The sequence below is a fragment of the Mustelus asterias genome, chromosome 6, assembly GCF_964213995.1.
Source record: "Mustelus asterias chromosome 6, sMusAst1.hap1.1, whole genome shotgun sequence".
In the NCBI taxonomy this organism is placed as follows: Eukaryota; Metazoa; Chordata; class Chondrichthyes; order Carcharhiniformes; family Triakidae; genus Mustelus; species Mustelus asterias.
In genome coordinates, this window is record NC_135806.1 from 38,511,869 (window position 1) to 38,535,248 (window position 23,380).

A 23,380-nucleotide genomic window follows, 5' to 3' on the forward strand; every position below is an offset into this window, starting at 1 on the left:
ATGCTTATAAATGACCCTTCCTTTAACAACAGAAACATATTAATTTCTGCCCGGTAAGTTTTTTTGGGAGTGCTCTCCCAATCTTTGGAAATGAGCTTGCATCCCTGGTGCTAGACTCCCCTTCTCAGTCTCTGCAGCATCCTCACTCGGGCTCTTCCTCACAGCAGCCGTTTCCCACCACAAATGGTTCCCCTCATTGGGTACGACTTGTAATTCTCTTACACCCTGCTCAGTTACCTGGGCCATCTCCACAGCTTTTTCTAGAGAGATTTTGGTCTCAGCTAATAACTTGTTTTGTATTACAAGGCTGTTTATTCCACAGACCAAATGGTCTCTTAACATCTCTCCTAAAGCTGGGCCAAATTTGCAGTGCTCTGCTAACCCTCTCAATCTGGCCATGAAACTGGAGACAGTCTTCCCTGGCTCCCAGACTGCAGATTGAAATTTATACCTCAATATGATGATTGGAGGTCGGGGATTAAAATGATTTTTGACCACTTCGACCATCTGGTCAAAAGACCAGAATTTTCCCAAAAATATTCTGTCCTAACAGCATGAAAAGGGGAGTGTTCCACGCCAGTCTTTTGAGCAGGTTTGGCATTGCAATCTTGCCACACTCTCAATTTTCCTGAAAGCTGGGAGCTTTGCGCCAGCAGGAAGGAGGGGGTGGAGCCTATATTCACCAGGAAAACCGGCTTCAGAGCGCTCGGGTGCCTCGATCTCCTGCTGAACCAGGAAACCTTCCCCCCCCCCCCCCCGCCAGACATGGACCCCCCACCCAACCCCACTGTGATCAGCAGCACTGTCACCCCTCCATGCCATCCCCCCCCCACCCCCACCCCATGCCCCCACACTAACATAGATCACCAGCCTTGGGCATCAGCACCCTCCTGATGAGTCCCCTGGAGGATCCTCGACATGTCCCCCCCCCACCCCTTGCACGATGTCACCCGCCCCCCACCCACACCTAGCACAATGCACCCCACCCAACCCCACCTGACCACATGGGCCATTTCCAGGAGTATCTGCAGAGCACAGTGGCAGCGGCATTTTGCACAGTGGGAAATCTCTCATTAATGCTCCAACTGCTGAAATGGAGATGTTGTTCTCTGATCTCTAGCCAATTCTGTTTTCTACTTCAATCTACTCATTTCACTGGGCCCTGGATATTCATTTTTTATTCTTTAATGGGTTGTGGGCATGGTTGACAAGGCCAGCATTTGTTGTCCAACCCGAATTGCTTTGAACTGAGTGGCTTGCTGGACCATTTCAGAGAGCAGCTAAGAGTCAACGCCGTTGCTGTGGATCTGGAGTCATACGTAGACCAGACTGGGTGAGGACGGCAGATTTCCTTTGGCCAAGGGCATTGGTAACCTAGATGGGTTTTTACAACAATCAGTGACAGTTTTATTGGCTGCCATTGTTGAGACTAGCTTTATATTCCAAATTTAAATTAACTGAATTTAAATTCTACCAGCTGCTGTGGTGGGATTTGAATCCATGTCCCCTGAGCATTAGCCTGGGCCTCTGGATCACTATTTCCCAGAATTGGTTCGTTAGTTGTTGTCATGCATTGATACTGTTTGCAGTGAGGTCATTTTGATTTTGAAGTGGCTGATGTGGAGTTCGGTGTTGGTTGGTCTCCCACACCGGTGATTTTAAGGCCACAAGCTTTACATTCTTCACGCAGGCTGCAGTGTGCCAAACGATGTGGTTCAACAGATTCGGCACGGAAAACTGGCTAGAACTCCCACCAAGAAAGTAGTCATGGTTCATAGACAACAGCGGCCCAGATTATTTTTATTGATCTCGGCGGTGCTCTCTGGGGCGGCACAGTGGTACAATTGTTAGCACTGCTTAATCCAATGCCAAGGACCCGGGTTCGATTCCTGGCTTGAGTCACTGTCTGTGCGGAGTCTGCACGTTCGTCCCGTGTCTGCGTGGGTTTCCTCCGGGTGCTCCGGTTTCCTCCCACAGTCCGAAAGACAGGCTAGTTAGGTGCATTGGCCATGCTAAATTCTCCCTCAGTGTACCCAAACAGGTGCCGGAGTGTGGCGACTAGGGGATTTTCACAGTAACATCATTGCAGTGTTTAATGTAAGACTACTTATGACAGTAATAAATAAACATAAATTTAAATTTCTGGACCCCATAAAAATAGTTTGACACTGAAGTTTTGCTAAGTCTCTTCTCTCTGGCAAATGCTGTGCCTTTGTTTAAAAAGGGCTGCAGGGAAAAGCCTGGGACCTACAGGCCAGTGAGCCTCACATCTGTGGTGGGTAAGTTGTTAGAAGATATTTTGAGAGATAGGATCTACAGGCATTTAGAGATGCAAGGACTGATTAAGGACAGTCAGCATGGCTTTGTGAGTGGAAAATCATGTCCCACAAATTTGATTGACTTTTTTGAAGGGGTAACGAAGAAGGTAGATGAGGGTAGTGCAGTTGATGTTGTCTACATGGACTTTAGCAAGGCCTTTGACAAGGTACCGCATGATAGGTTGTTGCATAAGGTTAAATCTCACGGGATCCAGGGTGAGGTATCTAAATGGATACAAAATTGGCTTCTTGACAGAAGACAGAGGGTGGTTGTAGAGGGTTGTTTTTCAAACTAGAGGCCTGTGACCAGCGGTGTGCCTCAGGGATCAGTGCTGGGTCCACTGTTATTTGTCATTTATATTAATGATTTGATGAGAATATAGGAGGCATGGTCAGTAAGTTTGCAGCTGACACCAAGATTGGTGGCATAGTGGACAGTGAAGAAAGTTACCTCTGATTGCAACAGGATCTTGATCAATTGGGCCAGTGGGCTGATGAATGGCAGATGGAGTTTAATTTAGATAAATGTGAGATGATGCATTTTGGTAGATTGAACCAGGGCAGGACTTACTCAGTTAATGGTAGGGCGTTGGGGAGAGTTACAGAACAAAGAGATCTAGGGGTACATGTTCATAGCTCCTTGAAAGTGGAATCACAAGTGGACAGAGTGGCGAAGAAGGCATTCAGCATGCTTGGTTTCATCGGTCGGAACATTGAATACAGGAGTTGGGGTGTCTTGTTGAAGTTGCACAAGGCATTGGTAAGGCCACACTTGGAATACTATGTACAGTTCTGGTCACCCTATTATAAAAAGGATATTATTAAACTAGAAAGAGTGCAGAAAAGATTTACTAGGATGCTACCGGGACTTGATGAATTGAGTTATAAGGAGATGCTGGATAGACTGGGACTTCTTTCTCTGGAGCGTAGGAGGCTGAGGGGTGATCTTATAGAGATCTATAAAATAATGAGGGGCATAGGCAAGGTAGATTGTCAATATCTTTTCCCAAAGGTAGGGAGTCTAAAACTAGAGGGCATAGGTTTAAGGTGAGAGGGAAGAGATACAAAAGTGTCCAGAGTGGCAATATTTTTACACAGAGGGTGGTGAGTGTCTGGAACAAGCTGCCAGAGGTAGTAATAGAGGCGGGTACAATTTTGTCTTTTAAAAAGCATTTAGACAGTTACATGGGTAAAATGGGTGTAGAGGGATATGGGCCAAATGCGGGCAATTGGGATTAACTTAGGGGTCTGATTCCATGCTGTAAACCTCTATGACTCCCATTGCCCATAGAGCTGGTTGAAGTGTGAAGGCTCTGATCAGTTTCAAACTAAAATGGCAAATGTCATAGGACCCTAATTGGGGCGGCACGGTAGCACAGTGGTTAGCACTGCTGCTTCACAGCTCCAGAGACCTGGGTTCAATTTCTGGCTTGGGTCACTGTCTGTGTGGAGTTTGCACATTCTCCTTGTGTCTGCGTGGGTTTCCTCCGGGTGCTCCGGTTTCCTCCCACAGTCCAAAGATGTGCGGGTTAGGTTGATTGGCCATGCTAAAATTGCCCCTTAGTGTCCTGAGAAGCGTAGATTAGAGGGATTAGCAGGTAAAATATGTAGGGATATGGGGGTAGGGCCTGGGTGGGATTGTGGTCGGTGCAGGCTCGATGGGCCAAATGGCCTCTTTCTGTACTGTAGGGTTTCTATGATTCTATGATTCTAATGTACATGTGAAATGGTCTACTGCCCAAATCAAGTTTGCACTTTGTCAGCCAATGGTCAGCCTCCGTTAAAATGGCACCTTTTGAAATGGTGAGTATGAGGCAGTAAAGCTGTTGCCCCACATTCTCAGGCTGTTTCTGCTCCATTAAAACCAGAAAGTCCATTCAATAAGGAGATTTGCATCAAAAGTAACAAAATGATTGTCATGGATATTTGTTATGGATGCAGTAACACTCCTGATTGTCACATTTAGTTTGTACAAAAGATTGCTTTTGTACAACTGCACCCGCAAGTTAGGCAAACTATAAATGGTGAAAAATTATCCTGTATGGACGCAAATATCCCTGAATCATTGAATGCAAGTGAGAAATCTGTAACCACCACCCCCCCCCCGCCCTGCCACCTGCCCCCCCCCCCCCCCCCCCCACAACCCGCCTCTCCCCCCCCCTCCACCCCCGACCCTCAGCACCCCAAATGTTGCAAATGCTGGGAAAATTGAAACTTTCAGGGCTGTAGTCAACGGGGTTTGCTTGTATAGGGGTATGAAGGAATGCAAAGAACGATCTGAAAGATTTCCATTTATACGGTGCCTTTCATGCTTCAGTACTTGCCAAAGTGCTTCACAGACTATGAAAGACTTCTGCAGTTGTAACATAGGAAATGCAGCATCTAATTTGTACACAGCAAACTTCCACAAACAACAAGGTGATAATGACCAGATTATCAGTGTCACTGGTATTGAATAAGGATATATATTTGCCAGGGCACTGGGGATAACGCCTTCAAAATAATGCCAAGGGATCTTTCCCAACTATCTGAAAGCAGCTGCGATGGTAGTTTAATGTAATCCAAAAGGCAACACCCCCATCAATGCAACAATCCTTCAGCACTGCGCTGGGTGCTCAAGTCACTGGAGTGGGGCATGAATGGACAGCTATCTGCCTGAAGGTGAGTGTTGCCAACTGAATCTCAGCTGATTCTGCAGGTGCAACAGGTGATCAAGAAGGCAAATGGGATGTTGGCCTATATCGCAAGGGGGATAGAATATAAAAGCAGAGATGTCTTGCTGCATCTGTGCAGGGCATTGGTGAGGCCGCAGCTGGAATACTGTGTGCAGTATTGGTCCCCTTATTTGCAGAAGGATATATTGGCCTTGGAGGGAGTGCAGAGAAGGTTCACCAGGTTGATACCAGAGATGAGGGGTGTTGATTATGAGGAGAGACTGAGCAGATTGGGTTTGTACTCGTTGGAATTTAGAAGGCTGAGGGAGGATCTTATAGAGACCTATAAGATAATGAAGGGGCTGGATAGGGTAGAGGTGGAGAGATTCTTTCCACTTAGAAGTAGAGGGCACAGCCTCAAAATAAAGGGGGGTCAGTTTAGAACATAGAACATAGAACATTACAGCGCAGAACAGGCCCTTCGGCCCACGATGTTGCACCGACCAGTTAAAAAAAAAAAAACTGTGACCCTCCAACCTAAACCAATTTCTTCTCGTCCATGAACCTATCTACGGATCTCTTAAACGCCCCCAAACTAGGCGCATTTACTACTGATGCTGGCAGTGCATTCCAATCCCTCACCACCCTCTGGGTAAAGAACCTACCCCTGACATCGGTTCTATAACTACCCCCCCTCAATTTAAAGCCATGCCCCCTCGTGCTGGATTTCTCCATCAGAGGAAAAAGGCTATCACTATCCACCCTATCTAAACCTCTAATCATCTTATATGTTTCAATAAGATCCCCTCTTAGCCGCCGCCTTTCCAGCGAAAACAATCCCAAATCCCTCAGCCTCTCCTCATAGGATCTCCCCTCCATACCAGGCAACATCCTGGTAAACCTCCTCTGCACCCTCTCCAAAGCCTCCACATCCTTCCTGTAATGTGGGGACCAGAACTGCACACAGTACTCCAAGTGCGGCCGCACCAGAGTTGTGTACAGTTGCAACATAACGCTACGACTCCTAAATTCAATCCCCCTACCAATAAACGCCAAGACACCATATGCCTTCTTAACAACCTTATCTACTTGATTCCCAACTTTCAGGGATCTATGCACACATACACCTAGATCCCTCTGCTCCTCCACACTATTCAAAGTCCTCCCGTTAGCCCTATACTCAACACATCTGTTATTCCTACCAAAGTGAATTACCTCACACTTCTCCGCATTAAACTCCATCCGCCACCTCTCGGCCCAACTTTGCAACCTGTCTAAGTCTTCCTGCAAACTACGACACCCTTCCTCACTGTCTACCACACCACCGACTTTGGTGTCATCAGCAAATTTGCTAATCCACCCAACTATACCCTCATCCAGATCATTAATAAATATTACAAACAGCAGTGGCCCCAAAACAGATCCCTGAGGTACACCACTTGTAACCGCACTCCATGATGAATATTTACTATCAACCACCACCCTCTGTTTCCTATCCGCTAGCCAATTCCTGATCCAATTTCCTAGATCACCCCCAATCCCATACATCTGCATTTTCTGCAGAAGCCTACCATGGTGAACCTTATCAAACGCCTTACTAAAATCCATATATACCACGTCCACTGTTTAGGACAGAGTTGAGGAGGAACTTCTTCTCTCAGAGGGTGGTGAATCTCTGGAATTCTCTGCCCACTGAAGCGGTGGAGGCTACCTCGTTGAATATGTTTAATTCACGGATCGATGGATTCCTGATCGGTAAGGGAATTAGGGGTTATGGGGATCAGGCGGGTAAGTGGAACTGATCCACTTCAGATCAGCCATGATCTTATTGAATGGCGGGGCAGGCTCGAGGGGCTAGATGGCCTACTCCTGCTCCTATTTCTTATGTTCTTATGATACTATGGAGCAGAGAGGGCAAATGAGGCTAAAGTAGGAGCAGAGGCGCTAAATGAGGTTAATGTCAGAGCAGAGGGGGTAAATGAGGCTAAAGTTGTAGCAGAGGTGCTAAATGAGGTTAAGCTAGGAGCAGGGAGGGTAAATGAAGTTAAGGTGGAGATCAGTCGCAATCTAATTGAATGGTGGGCTTGGTTCAAAGAACTGAATAGCCCCCTACTATTCTTAGTGTTCCGAGAGTCATGGCATTGCAACCAGGGCAGAACATGGTGGCAGGAGAGCTTCAGAGAATGACACAAGGAGGTCAATGCACCAATCTAACATCCCAGCTAATTTTCTGCTTAATGTATTTGCTGACTGAAACAATCAAACTGGAAAAAAGCTTCCACGCTTGCTGGCCTGATCCATTTCTTTATCAGGTGAGGCACCTGACTCAGCAAATCTTATACAGCACATAGACGAAAAGCAATCCACTTCACAGATATATAATCAAATAAAATGAAATGGAGACAAAGAAAGTCATGTTTTACACTGTGAGGAAGCAGCCTTGGGAAGGCATTGTAATTCTTGAATTCATTGATTGCACAGGAAGGTCATACTGGAGCTGACATCTCATCAAGCAAAACCATATCCTTGAGTCAGATAGAATCGAACAGGTACATGGGATGGAGATCAGTTTTCTATTTCGCATTCCTACAGCAACCTCAACATCCATCATATGCAGGTATAATAAATTAAACCTATTTTGTTATAAAGAATTCCTTCAGGATTCAGGTTGAATGGCATGATTAATGTACAAAACAATGGCAACAACTTGCATCAATCCATCACATAGTTCAGAAATGGTTATGTATCTGCACACTGGAAGCAAAACACCCTATTCCTGAAAGCAGTAAGAAATGCAATGACTTGACCCTGGCTGTTAAATTAAGACTCTAATTCAGCTTTCTTTATCATTAGCCGCACAGCCCTGCATTACTTTGCTTTGATGCGGAGATGCCGACGTTGGATTGGGGTAAACACAGTAAGAAGTCTCACAACACCAGGTTAAAGTCTAACAGGTTTATTTGGTAGCACAAGCCACTAGCTTTTGGAGCACTGCTCCTTCAATCAGGTGACTCACCTGATGAAGCTTTAGGGGCGGCACGGTAGCACAGTGGTTAGCACTGCTGCTTCAAAGCTCCAGGGACCTGGGTTCGATTCCCAGCTTGGGTCACTGTGGAGTTTGCACATTCTCCTCGTGTCTGCGTGGGTTTCCTCCAGGTGCTCCGGTTTCCTCCCACAGTCCAAAGATGTGCGGGTTAGGTTGATTGGCCATGCTAAAATTGCCCCTTAGTGTCCTGAGATGTGTAGGTTAGAGGGATTAGTGGGTAAAATATGTTGGGATAAGGGGGTAGGGCCGGGGTGGGATTGTGGTCGGTGCAGACTCGGTGGGCCAAATGGCCTCTTTCTGCACTGTAGTGCTTCTATTCTTATGTGTTGAATATCATTGTTCTTAAGGTAATCCACAAATTCCTGAGATGTAAATCGCGTCCCACTATAACTGACTAGTTGTTTGGGACGTCCAAACCTTGCAAACAACTCATCTAACTCCTCTATGGTTCTTTCCGTCGTGGTGGATTTCATCATCCTGACTTCGGGTCATTTGAAAGCACATCCACGAGGACAAAAAACATGTAGCCTTATATGAGTCCTGCAAGGTCTATATGTATCCTCTGCCAAGGTTGTTTTGGCCAGTCTCAGGGGTGAAATGGTTGTAGATGTGGAGCATTCCGTATTCTAGCGGATGACTGGCATTGCCCTACTTTTTTTTCTGGAGCATAAGAACTAGGAGCAGGAGTAGGCCATCTGGTCCCTTGAGCCTGCTCCGCCATTCAATAAGATCATGGCTGATCTTTTCGTGGACTCAGCTCCATTTAACCTCCCGCTCACCATAACCCTTAATTCCTTTACTGTTCAAAAACCTATCTATCTTTGCCTTAAAAACATTCAATGAGATAGCCTCAATTGCTTCACTGAGCAGGGAATTCCACAGATTCACAACCCTTTGGGTGAAGAAGTTCCTCCTCAACTCAGTCCTAAATCTCCTCCCCCTTATTTTGAGGCCATGTCCCCTAGTTCTAGTTTCACCCGCTAGTGGAAACAACCTCCCTGCTTCTATCCTATCTATTCCCTTCATAATCTTATGTGTTTCTATAAGATCCCCCTTCATTCTTCCAAATTCCAATGAGTATAGTCCCAGTCTATTCAGACTCTCCTCATAAGCCAACCCTCTCAACTCCACACTCAACCTAGTGAATCTCCTCTGCACCTCTTCCCGTGCCATATATCCTTTCTCAAGTAAGGAGAGCAAAATTGTACACAATACTCCAGGTGTGGCTTCACCAGCACCTTATACAGCTACAACATAACCTCACTGTTTTTAAACTCCATCCCTCCAGCAATGAAGGACAAAATTCCATTTGCCTTCTTAATTACCTTCTGCACCTGCAAACCAACATTTTGCAATTCACGCACAAGGTCCCTCTGCAGACCAGCATGCTGCAATTTTTTATCATTTAAATAACAGTCCACTTTGCTGTTATTCTTACCAAAATGGATGACCTCACATTTTACCAACATTGTACTCCATCTGCCAGACCCTTGCCCACTCACTTAAACTATCTATATCCCTTTGCAGACTTTCAGCATCCTCTGCACACTTTGCTCTACCACTCATCTTAGTGTCATCTGCGAAGTTTGGCACACTACACTTGGTCCCCAACTCCAAATCATCTATGTAAATCATAAACAATTGCGGTCCCAACACTGATCCTTGAGGCACAGCACTAGTCACTGATCGCCAACCTGAAAAACACACATTTATCCCCACACTTTGTTTTCTGTTAGCTAACCAATCCTCTATCCATGCTAATACATTACCCGTAACACCGTGCACCTTTATCTTATGCAGTAGCCTTTAATGTGGCACCTTGTCAAATGCCTTCTGGAAATCCAGACACACCACATCCACCGATCCACCACACTCGTAATGTTTTCAAAGAATTCCAGTAAATTATTTAAACATGACCTGCCTTTCACGAACTTGGTTCGTGGGACAATTTATATCCAGATGTCTTGCTATTTCTTCCTTGATGATAGATTCAAGCATTTCCCCACTACAGAAGTTAAGCTAACCGGCCTATAGTTACCTGCCTTTTGTCTACCTCCTTTTTAAAACAGTGACTGTTTTCCAATCTGCAGGAACTACCCCAGAGTCCAGCAAATTTTGGTAAATTACCACGAGCGCATTTATTATTTCCCCTGCCATCTCTTTTAGTAGCCTGGGATGCATTCCATTAGAGCCAGGAGACTTGTCTACTTTTAGCCCCATTAGCTTACCTAAGACCAACTCTTTCGTGATAATGATCGTTTCTAGATCCTCATCTGCCATAGCCTTCCTGTCTTCCACTGTGAAGACCAACACAAAATACCAGTTCAATGCCTTGTCCATTTACTCATTTCCCATTATTAAATCCCCTTTCTCATCCTCTAAAGGGCCAATGTTTACCTTAGTCACTCTTTTTCATTTTATATATTGGTAGAAACTTTTGCCAGCTGTTTTTCAATTCTAAGCTTGTTTACTCTCATAATCTATCTTACATTTCCTTATAGCTTTTTTCATGGCTTTCTGTTGACCTTTAAAGATATCCCAATCCTCCAGTTTCCCACTAATCTTTGCCATTTTGCATGCATTTTTTTTTCAATTTGATACCCTCCTTTATTTCCTTAGATATCCATGGCTGATTATCCCTTTCCCTACAATCCTTTCATTTTTACTGGTATATACTTCTGCTAAGCATTGTGAAAAATCGCTTTCAAAGTCCTCCACTGATCCTCAACTGTGCCACCATAAAGTCTTTGCTCCCAGTCTACCTAGTTCCATCTGTAAGTCAAGTCCTGGCCACCAAAAGTAGCTTTGTGTGAGCTCTTTCATCCGTTCTACTCCTGGAGGTCCTTTGTGCAGTTGATCCAGGATTTGGCTTTGTAAGCGTGGAGGGATGATCACCCTGATTCCCTATAGCAATATCCAATTTTGGACAGTTAGTTCAAGTTCCCTCATTATACAATGTCTGAATTCAGGACTCTTTTTTGTTTGTTCAATGATGTTCCTCTCAACACCATGTCCATGACCCTACCCATTAGTCATTCCTCATCTGCCTTTGCACTTTGAGACAATGTTATTGGGACATTCTCTACCTGGGAGAAATATAATATGGTGATGTATCTGTCTTGTGATTCGATTTTGTCCTGAAGTGGCAATCTCGAAAAGGCATCCGTATTTTAATGTTCTTCTGATCTCCACTACCTGATTTCATAATTATGCGCTGATAATATCAATGCCCACCTTTACAGTCAACTTGTGACTAATGATAGAATTCTCTGGTATCGACCAAAAATTGTTATCAATGCCTGTGGTCTATCAACAAAGTAAATCGTCTCTCATACAGGTACTGGTGGAGCTGAAGAAGATTCTCTAGTTTCATTTTATCAGTGTGTTTGTGGGAAGAGAGGGCTTAGTTGCAGTTTGGACCTCCTGTGGCTTGCAGTCCACAGAGAAGCCTTAGGAGCTGTTAGCTCCAGGCAGTGTGGGCACAAAGCGATCCTGGGATTTGAGAATGAGTGGAAAATCAGTGGTTCCATGCTAGACAATTAAGGCTCAGAGGAAGCCCCAAGAGCCATTTATAGCTTGAGACTGCCAGGAGATTGGTGTCCAAATAAATCCAGAAGAAATGCCAGCTTAGTGAAGGTAATGGTCTTCAAAAGGGTTGGAAACATGTCAATAATTAAAAGAGAACAGCTTTGTGAATTCCATGCAACAGTCTCAGGAGAAGACAAACATTTGGCCTTCAAATGTGCCCAACACTTGTGCCAGCAGCAAGTACCTGTGCGTTTTCCTTGTCAACAATGGTCCAAGTCTATCTGTCATTTTAGATGTTACAACAAATACACATACTTTGGTTTGACATTATGTGGTCAGGAGACATGGAGATAATTTTACTCAGGAGAAGAGACTGATCCCTTGGGAGATGTACAGTCATTGAAGCAGTCCACCCTCCCTCTGACCCAGTACAGGGCATGACAACCCTCTCCTCCCTGGTCTAATACACACCCCTACCCACCCTCCCCCCCACCCGTCCCCCCCCCACCACCCTGGTCCGGGACACATATCTCCCCTTTGGTCCCCCCTCCCCCCGCCCCCCCCCCCCCCCCCCACCCCCTCCCCACAAACCTCCGCCACCCTGGTCCGGGACACATATCTCCCCTTTGGTCCCCCCTCCCCCCGCCCCCCCCCCCCCCACCCCCTCCCCACAAACCTCCGCCACCCTGGTCCGGGACACATATCTCCCCTTTGGTCCCCCCTCCCCCCCCCCCCCCCCCCCCCCCCACCCCCTTCCCACAAACCTCCGCCACCCTGGTCCGGGACACATATCTCCCCTCTGGTCTAGGACTCACCCCTCTGGCCTGGTACCTCTTACCCCCACCCTCCAGTCCAAGACTACCCCCTCCCCCAGCCCCAGCCTAGAACACCCGCCCCTCCAGCCCACCATTCAATCCGTGACACCACACCCCTCCTCTGACCTGCCGGTCCTCCTCCCCCATCATGGTAAACCAATTCCCTTTGAAACTTATGCTCCCTTGTCCCTTTAAACATCCCATTCTCCCTTTAAACATCCCCTTCTGTAAAAAGGGGGCGTGTCTTACCACTCTGCCCCCAATTACTCCTCGCCAGAGCTGCACTGCTCCTGTCTCACCCAGCCTGAGTGAGGAAGGTTGGGAAGGACAGGGACTTGGCATTCCCAGCATGGGTAAGCCTGTCGAGAGTGGCAATCCAACAGACGTTAACACTCCGCAGAAGTTATGGGTCATTTTGTTTAACACTGTGGAATCTTGTGTCTTTATTCTTTCAGTAGGTAACTGTGATTTCAAACTTTGTTAAATTCAAACAAAGCAGTTCTGATCCCTAACCATGTTGTAACGAGGGGACAACTCCAAAGGGAGTGCAGGAGCAGACAAATATCGGGCATATACGAATCATTGAAGGTTGCAGGGCAAGTTGAAAAATCAATTAATGAACCATACAGGATCCTGGGCTTGTTTAAAATAAGGCTCTAGAGTACGAACACAAGTACGTTTTGATAAAACATTGATTCTTTCTCAAAGAACAAAGAACAAAGAAAATTACAGCACAGGAACAGGCCCTTCAGCCCTCCAACCTGCACCGACCATGCTGCCCGACTTAACTAAAACCCCCTACCCTTCCGGGGACCATATCCCTCTATTCCCATCCTATTCACGTACTTGTCAAGACGCCCCTTAAAAGTCACTACCGTATCCGCTTCCACTACCTCCCCTGGCAACGAGTTCCAGGCACCCACCACTCTGTGTAAAAGATCTGCCTCGTACATCTCCTTTAAATCTTGCCCCTCACACCTTAAACCTGTGCCCCCTAGTAATTGACTCTTCCACCCTGGGAAAAAGCTTCTGACTATCCACTCTGTCCATGCCTCTCATAATCTTGTAGACTTCTATCAGGCCTCCCCTCAACCTCCGTCGCTCCAGTGAGAACAAACCAAGTTTTTCCAACCTCTCCTCATAGCTGATGCCCTCCATACCAGGCAACATCCTGGTAAATCTTTTCTGTACCCTCTCCAAAGCCTCCACATCCTTCTGGTAGTGTGGCGACCAGAATTGAACACTATATTCCAAGTGCGGCCTAACTAAGGTTCTATAAAGCTGCAACATGACTTGCCAATTTTTAAACTCAATACCCCGGCCGATGAAGGCAAACATGCCGTATGCCTTCTTGACTACCTTCTCCACCTGCATTGCCACTATCAGTAACCTGTGTACCTGTACACCCAGATCTCTTTGCCTATCAATACTCTTAAGGGTTCTGCCATTTACTGTATATTTCCTATCTGTATTAGACCTTCCAAAATGCATTACCTCACATTTGTCTGGATTAAACTCCATCTGCCATCTCTCCGCCCAAGTCTCCAACTGATCTATATCCTGCTGCATCCTCTGATGGTCCTCATCACTATCCGCAAATCCACCAACCTTTGTGTCATCTGCAAACTTACTAATCAATCCAGTTACATTTTCCTCCAAATCATTTATATATATTACAAACAGCAAAGGTCCCAGCACTGATTCCTGAGGAACATCACTTGTCACAGCCCTCCATTCAGAAACACACCCTTCCATTGCTACCCTCTGTCTTCTTTGACCAAGCCAGTTTTGTATCCACCTTGCTAGCTCACCTCTGATCCCATGCGACTTCACCTTCTGCACCAGTCTGCCATGAGGGACCTTGTCAAAGGCCTTACTGAAGTCCATGGAGACAACATCTACTGCCCTACCCTCACCAATCATCTTCGTCACTTCCTCAAAAAACACGATCAGGTTCGTGAGACACGACCTCTCCTTCACAAAACCATGTTGCCTCTCACTAATATGTCCACTTATTTCCAAGTGGGAATAAATCCTGTCTCGAAGAATCCTCTCCAATAATTTCCCTACCACTGATGTAAGGCTCACCGGCCTGTAATTACCTGGATTATTCTTGCTACCCTTCTTAAACAAAGGAACAACATTGGCTATTCTCCAATCCTCTGGGACTTCTCCTGTAGCCAGTGAGGATACAAAGATTTCTCTCAAGGCCCCAGCAATTTTCTCCCTTGCCTCTCTCAGTGTTCTGGGGTATATCCCATCAGGCCCTGGGGACTTGTCTACCTTAATGTTTCTCAAGAACCCCAATACCTCCTCCTTTTTGATCTCAACATGACTCAAGTTATCTACACACCCTTTCGCAGACTCATCATCCACCAAGTCCTTCTCTTTGGTGAATACTGACGCAAAGTACTCATTTAATACTTCGCCCATTTCCTCTGGCTCCATGCATAGATTCCCTCCCTTGTCCTTGAGTGGGCCAACCCTCTCCCTGGCTACCCTCTTGCTCTTTATATATGTATAAAAAGCCTTGGGAACATTGTACTCAGTTCTGGGCATCATACTTTAGAAAGAATGCGAAAGCATGAGGAGGGCATGGGAAGAGTGCATAAAAAATTCAGAAGAATTGTTACGGGGATGAAGAATTCATTGCATGGATAAATGGGAGAAGCTGGGGTGCCCTTCTTAGAGAAGAAAGAATTATGAAGAGATTTGATAGAGGTCCACTTTTATTTGTCATTTATATTAATGATTTGGGTGAGAATATAGGAGGCATGGTTAGTAAGTTTGCAGATGGCACCAAGATTGGTGGCATAGTGGACAGTGAAGTTATCTCCAATTGCAACGGGATCTTGATCAATTGGGTGAGGGAACCGTGGTTCAATCGAGTGAGGGAACCGTGGTTCACAAAAGAGGTGGAATGTCTTGTGAAAAGGAAGAGGGAAGCTTATGTAGGGATGAGGAAACAAGGTTCAGATGGCTCGATTGAGGGTTACAAGTTAGCAAGGAATGAGCTGAAAAAGGGGCTGAGGAGAGCTAGGAGGGGACATGAGAAGTCCTTGGCGGGTCGGATCAAGGAAAACCCCAAGGCTTTTTACTCTTATGTGAGGAATAAAAGAATGACCAGGGTGAGGTTAGGGCCGGTCAAGGACAGTGGTGGGAACTTGTGTATGGAATCAGTAGAGATAGGCGAGGTGATGAATGAATACTTTTCTTCAGTGTTCACCAAGGAGAGGGGCCATGTTTTTGAGGAAGAGAAGGTGTTACAGGCCAATAGGCTGGAGGAAATAGATGTTCGGAGGGAGGATGTATTGGCAGTTTTGAATAAACTGAAGGTCGATAAGTCCCCTGGGCCTGATGAAATGTATCCTAGGATTCTTTGGGAGGCGAGGGATGAGATTGCAGAGCCTTTGGCTTTGATCTTTGGGTCCTCGCTGTCCACGGGGATGGTGCCAGAGGACTGGAGAGTGGCGAATGTTGTTCCTCTGTTTAAGAAAGGGAATAGAAATGACCCTGGTAATTATAGACCGGTTAGTCTGACTTCGGTGGTTGGTAAATTGATGGAAAAGGTCCTTAGGGATGGGATTTACGACCATTTAGAAAGATGCGGATTAATCCGGGATAGTCAGCACGGATTTGTGAAGGGCAAATCGTGCCTCACAAATTTGATAGAATTTTTTGAGGAGGTAACTAGGTGTGTTGATGAAGGTAGGGCGGTTGATGTCATATACATGGATTTTAGTAAGGCGTTTGATAAGGTCCCCCATGGTCGGCTTATGATGAAAGTAAGGAGGTGTGGGATAGAGGGAAAGTTGACCGATTGGATAGGTAACTGGCTATCTGATCGAAGACAGAGGGTGGTGGTGGATGGAAAATTTTCGGACTGGAGGCAGGTTGCTAGCGGAGTGCCGCAGGGATCGGTGCTTGGTCCTCTGCTCTTTGTGATTTTTATTAATGACTTAGAGGAGGGGGCTGAAGGGTGGATCAGTAAATTTGCTGATGACACCAAGATTGGTGGAGTAGTGGATGAGGTGGAGGGCTGTTGTAGGCTGCAAAGAGACATAGATAGGATGCAAAGCTGGGCTGAAAAATGGCAAATGGAGTTTAACCCTGATAAATGTGAGGTGATTCATTTTGGTAGGACTAATTTAAATGTGGATTACAGGGTCAAAGGTAGGGTTCTGAAGACTGTGGAGGAACAGAGAGATCTTGGGGTCCATATCCACAGATCTCTAAAGGTTGCCACTCAAGTGGATAGAGCTGTGAAGAAGGCTTATGTGTTAGCTTTTATTAACAGGGGGTTGGAGTTTAAGAGCCGTGGGGTTATGCTGCAACTGTACAGGACCTTGGTGAGACCGCATTTGGAATATTGCGTGCAGTTCTGGTCACCTCACTATAAGAAGGATGTGGAAGCGCTGGAAAGAGTGCAGAGGAGATTTACCAGGATGCTGCCTGGTTTGGAGTGTCGGTCTTATGAGGAAAGGTTGAGGGAGCTGGGGCTGTTCTCTCTGGAGCGGAGGAGATTGAGGGGAGACTTAATAGAGGTTTATAAAATGATGAAGGGGATAGATCGAGTGAACGTTCAAAGACTATTTCCTCGGGTGGATGGAGCTATTACAAGGGGGCATAACTATAGGGTTCATGGTGGGAGATATAGGAAGGATATCAGAGGTAGGTTCTTCACGCAGAGAGTGGTTGGGGTGTGGAATGGACTGCCTGCAGTGATAGTGGAGTCAGACACTTTAGGAACATTTAAGCGGTTATTGGATAGGCACATGGAGCACACCAGGATGGTAGGGAGTGGGATAGGTTGATCTTGGTTTCAGATGAAGGTCGGCACAACATCGTGGGCCGAAGGGCCTGTTCTGTGCTGTAATGTTCTATGTTCTATGGGCCAGTGGCGGATGAATGGCAGATGGAGTTTAATTTAGATAAATGCGAGATGATGCATTTTGGTAGATTGAACCAGGGCAGGACTTACTCAGTTAATGGTAGGGCATGGGGAGAGTTACAGAACAAAGAGATCTAGGGGTACATGCTCATAGTTCCTTAAAAGTGGAGTCACAAGTGGACAGAGTGGTGTAGAACGCATTCGGCATGCTTGGTTTCATCGGTCAGAACATTGAATACAGAAGTTGGGACGTCTTGTTGAAGTTGTACAAGACATTGGTAAGGCCACACTTGGAATACTGTATGCAGCTCTGGTCGCCCTATTATAGAAAGGATATTATTAAACTAGAAAGAGTGCAGAAAAGATTTACTAGGATGCTACCGGGACTTGATGGATTGAGTTATAGGGAGAGGCTAGATAGACTGGGACTTTTTTCTCTGGAGCGTAGGAGGCTGAGGGGTGATCTTATAGAGGTCTATAAAATAATGAGGGACACAGATCAGCTAGATAGTCAATATCTTTTCCCAAAGATAGAGAAGTCTAAAACTAGAGGGCATAGGTTTAAGGTGAGAGGGGAGAGATACAAAAGTGTCCAGGGGGGCAATATTTTCACACAGAGGGTGGTGAGTGTCTGGAACAAGCTGCCAGAGGTAGTAATAGAGATGGGTACAATATTGTCTTTTAAAAAGCATTTAGATAGTTAAATGTTTAAGATGGATATAGAGGGATATGGGCCAAATGCGGGCAATTGGGATTAGCTTAGGGTTTAAAAAAAAGGGCGGAATGAACAAGTTGTTCCGAAGGGCCTGATTCCATGCTGTAAACCTCTATGACTCTATGACTCTGAGGTGTTCAAAATTATGAGTGATCTGGACAGACTGGAGAAGAACTGTTCCTGTTGGCAGAAGGATCCAGAACTAGAGGACACTGCTTTACAGTGATTGCAACGGTGATATGAGAAAAAACCTTTTCATGTGGTGAGTGGTTAGGATCTGGAATGCATGTACCTGAGAGTGTTGTGGAGGTAGATTCAACCATGTCTTTCCAAAGGGAATTGGATAATTATCTGAAGGGAAATAATTTGCAGGGCTACAGGGAAAAGGCAGCAAAGCAGGAAGGATACAATTGGCTGAATGGCCTCGCTCAGTCATGTGACCATTTGATGATTCTAAATCCTGCCGCTCCTAGTTGCACATTCACCGCAAAGCTTATTGGTTGCAAACAGTTCCTAGGAATAGTTTCTCTGAGTGTGCCTACGAAAGCGGTTGTTGCCTCAGGACAAACCGGTTTTGGAGCAGGGATCTCAAGCTGACATGGGGCCTTTGTTGGAACTGCAAAAGGCTTAACTCCTTCTACAAGTGTGGGGTTAAAGGACACCTCTCACCTAAAGGACCCTCCTTACCCAGTATGGCTTCTAAGAATATGCACATGCTTCCTACCAATTTTGGGAATTTAGTAGACCATGCAGCATCTGAATTGCTACATGCGGCTGAAGACTTTAAAATTACCAATGTATTAATGTAACAGTATCATTAACAGGGGAGTGAGGGACATTCTATTTGTTAATTGCATGGGTGCCTTGAATAATTTTACAGAGGTGGATACTAATAATAGCTGACAGTTAGCACATATCTAGGGAGAGCAATTTGATGGATCATTTCACATGGCAATGAAAGCTCCTCTCTCCCGGAGGCTGGTTCTAATGAATCACTCAGATGCTGTTGAGAAATATCTACTGATAATTAAACCAGCCTCATGGTACAACTTGTGTCAGCATTATCTAAAATTAATGGGGATAAAATAAATTTCATGCCTGTGAATGCATAACATTACCTGGAAAAAGCCTAATCCTTTTGTTTAGTGAAATGCACAATAAACTATGTCCTTGTTTTGAGATGATGAACGAAATTGATGATTGATTATTCAGTTATTTTCGAATCTGAATGGAGTGCTTTACCCTACCTCCCACAGCCTGTGAAAGCCAGGCTTCAGACCTGCTCAGTCCCCTCTTAGAGACTGCCAGCCAAACATGGCAATCCCCTTGATTTTTAGTCTGTCTGGCTTCCATTAACTCCTCTTCTTCAGGGACAAGACTTGGCAATGGCAACTGATCACATCTGGTGTTGCTGGGGCTACAGAACTGCCAACCATCTGATTGGCTGACAGCTCGCTAAGGCGTGATTTCCCTTAGCCAATTCAGGCCTTGCTGAATGTTAAATGGCTGCAGCACAACTGGCATCCGTGAGGAAGCATTTTCCGCTGACTCTTCAGATGTTGGGGTTGGAAAGCCTACTATCCAAAAAATCCAGCCTCTGGACATTTTATTCCAGGAGGTTCGGTAGAACTTTGGAGACAGTCAATGGTTTGGGAGGGTGTGACTGCAAGTCAGGTAAGAAGTGATGGAGAAATTGTTGTCTTTGACTTTGACCAACAGGTTCAAGGTGCCAACTACCTGCGCGGATGCTGTTTGTTTGAACAGGATGCCATACAATGGCATGGTTTGTGAAAGGAAACATGGTGGGCATAGGAGACAGTATAGTCAGGGGACTAGATACTGTTCTCTGGAGCTACAACTGAGAGCTCAAAATGTTTTATCTGGTTGGAAAGCAAATATTCCAAGGTACATAGTATTTCTAACGGGGCAGACAGAATGGTAAAGGAGGCGGGTAACCCTGATAATAAAAAACAACATAAGGACATTAGTGAGAAAGGATTTGGCTTCAGGAGGATTTAGCAACAAAAATGTGGGATGCATCTCAGTGTGCTCCCTCCTTCCCAATGCTGTTCGTGTCCCTTGATGAGGTATTGAGTGCCTCTGAACGAGGCCCCCATCCCTTCCAGGGAACTTGCAAGCAGACACGCCAGGGTCAAAATCATAGACAGGGTAGGTAGGGAGAATATGTTCTCAATGGTAGAAGGATCAGAATCAAGGCACACAGATTTAAGGAAATTGGTAAATCAAGCAATGGCAACCTGAGGAAAGATTTCTCCACTCAGCTAGTGGTAAGGTCCTGGAATGCACTGAGAGTGGTGGAAGTAGGGTTGATAAAGGCATTCGAGCAAAATATCCATTGACTTTGGGTGAGAATATTTAGGAAAATGCTGCTAGTATGTCTGTCTTCACAGCAGAAGATACAGAAATAGAGAGTAAGTGCTGAAAAGAACAAGGAAATTAACATGAGCAGAGAAAAATTGCTGGAGAAACCTCAGGGTTTAAAATCCAATAAATCCCCAGGATCTAATGGCCTCTATCCTAGGGTTCGAAAAGAGATAGATGCAGTGATAGTGGACACTCCGGCTATGTACTTGCTTCAAAATTCACTCAGCAGATTAGAAGTTAGCAAATATGACACCGTTATTCAAGAAAGGAGAGAAAGAGAAAACAAGCAAGTACAAGCCAGTTAGTCTTACATCAGTGTGGTGATTGTCCCTTTAGGGACAACACAACAGATTAAGAGCCATCTGGCCTGGGGGACCGAATAGGATTCAGAGTGGGGAAATCACTCCAGTGAGTGAGGCTCTCTGAGGCAGGGAGCAAGTTGCAGCCATGTGGCTACTGAACAATTCTTATCAATAAATACCTTTTGTGTTCATTAATAAAGTCTTTGAAGGTGTATCTTTACATCTGGTGATGAGGATAAATTATTTTTACAGTGCCTCTAGTCCGACACCTGTGAGTATCCTGTTTTAATGGAAGTCTCAGTAAAAATACACAGCAGAATGCTTCTTTTTGGGTGAATAGACCCATCTGAGATATTGAGGTATTGCCAGACCCTGAGTCATGTAGAATCAGATACGATGGACAGTTATAAGATGGGCGAGAAAAGAAGAGAACATGGCAAAGATCCCAGGGTCAAAATTTTTAAAAAGGTGAACGAAATGCGGAAACGGAACTCCACTCACATTATAGGCTACGAGGTGGTCCGGGAAGCTCAGTGTATTGGAGAGGCTGAGGACAGACACAGAGGAAACTTGAATTGTCCAGCAGAGTCAAAAGTTTAAAAAGGAATGTTTCGAGAAAAAAAGAAAATAACTCTGTGAAGCAAGAGCTGTGGCTTTAAGTTTTAAAAAAACTAAAGTAACAAAAAAAGAGTTGCTGCAACGTTTTTTAAAAATGAGCACACAGCAAGCAGTGATTTAATTAAAAAACTGCCCCAAGTGAACTGTAGTGAGGTATCCTGAAACGTGGGGAAATCAAAAAGCTGAAACTGAGTCGCGAGTTCCCCATGTGTAGGATCAGAACAGAGCCTGTAGAGGTTCCTTGGCAGCAATCGCTACACTGAAGGGCTTCAAGCAAAAGAAGAGATGTTCTCAACCTTTTAAAAAAAAATTTAAAAAGATAAGTTAACAAGTTTTAAAACAAGGGCCTTGTGGACTGAGAGGATGTTCCAGAGGGACCAAGACAGAATCTCCCTGGCTAGAGGTAAGGAATAAAAAAGGTGCAATAATGTTGATCGGTGTAGTATATAGAGCGCCAACTAGTGGAAGGGATGCAGAGAAAAAAATTTGCAAATAAATTACAGTGAGGTGCATGAATTATGGAGTAACTATAATGGTGAACTTCAATTATCCAAATAAAGACTGGGATAGGAATAATGCAAAGGGACAAGAGGGGTGTGAGTTCCTGAAATGTGTTCAAGATAATTCTCTGTGGTATATTTCCAGTCTAATGAGAGGGCAGCCACTGCTGGACCAGTTTCTGGGAAATCTATCAAATATCAGTCAGAAAGCATTTAGGGAGTAGTAACCATTGTATCGTAAAGTTTAGGTTGGCAATGGAAAACAACAAGGAACAGTTCATAACAGAGATAATTAATTGCAGGAAACCCAACTTTGATGGGATGAGAATGCATTTGAGTTGTGTGAATTGGAATCAAAGGTTGGCAGAAAAGATGGTGGCTGAGCAATGAGCTGCCTTCAAAGAGAACGTATTGCAGGTATATTCCCCTGAAGAGGAAAGGGTGGGACAAATAAATCTAGAGCACTCTGGATGACAAGTGAGATAGAGGTGAAGATCAAAAGGAAGAAGTACTCATATCACAGGTGTCGGGTAGAAAACACAGTGGAGAATCAGGCTGAATATAGAAGGACCAGAGGGGAAATGAATAAGGCTCATCAGAAAAGCAAGGCAGGAGCATGAAAAGAGACTAGCAGCTAACATAAAAAGGAACCCCAAGGTCTTCTCTAAGGATATAAATAATGCGGATGGTTAAAAAAAAAGCAGGGCCGATTAGGGATAAAAAAGGAGACTTGCAAGTGGAGAGAGAAGAAATAGCAGAATATTAAACAAGTACTTTGCATCTGTCTTTACAAAGGAAGAGGATGCTACTCAGGCCAAGGTGAGAGAGGAGATAACTGGTGCACTCAATAAGAGGGAGGCATTAGAAAGGCCATATTTACTTAAAATTGATAAGGAACCAGGACTGGATGAGATGCATCAAAGTGTACTGAAGGAAGTGAGTGTGGAAATTGTGCAAGCACTAGTGATAATCTTCCAGTTTTCCTTAGGCACAGGGTGATGCCAGAGGACTGGGAAATTGAGAATATTACACCCTTGTTTCAAAAGGGTAGAAGGATAAAGCCGGCAACTACAGTCTAGTCAGTTTAAATTTGGTGGTAGGGAAACTTCTGGAAACTATAATTTAGGACAAAAATCAATTGTCACATAGACAAGTGCAGGATATTAAGGAAGTATATTTCCTATTAGAAAAGCCAGCTTGGCTTCATGAAGGGAAAACCATGTTTAACTAACTTGCTGGGGGATTTTTTCATTTGAAATACAGAGAAGGTTGGTAAGGGTATTGTTATTGATGTGGGATATATAAATTTTCAAAAGGCATTTGATACAGTGCCACACAAAATTCTAGCCCATGGAATAAAAGGGAAAGTAGACACTTGGATAAGAAATTGGTTGAGTGACAGGGTACAGAGAGTAGTGATAAATAGTTGTTTTTCAGATTGGAAGAAGGTTTGTAGTGATCTTCTCCAGGGGACAGTGCTGGAATCCATGTTCGTCCTGATATACATCAATGACCTATCCTATGATGAACAGGGCATGATTTCAAAATTTACAATGATAACAAGATCAGAACAATTGTCAACTGTGATGTGGACAGTTTTGAACTTCA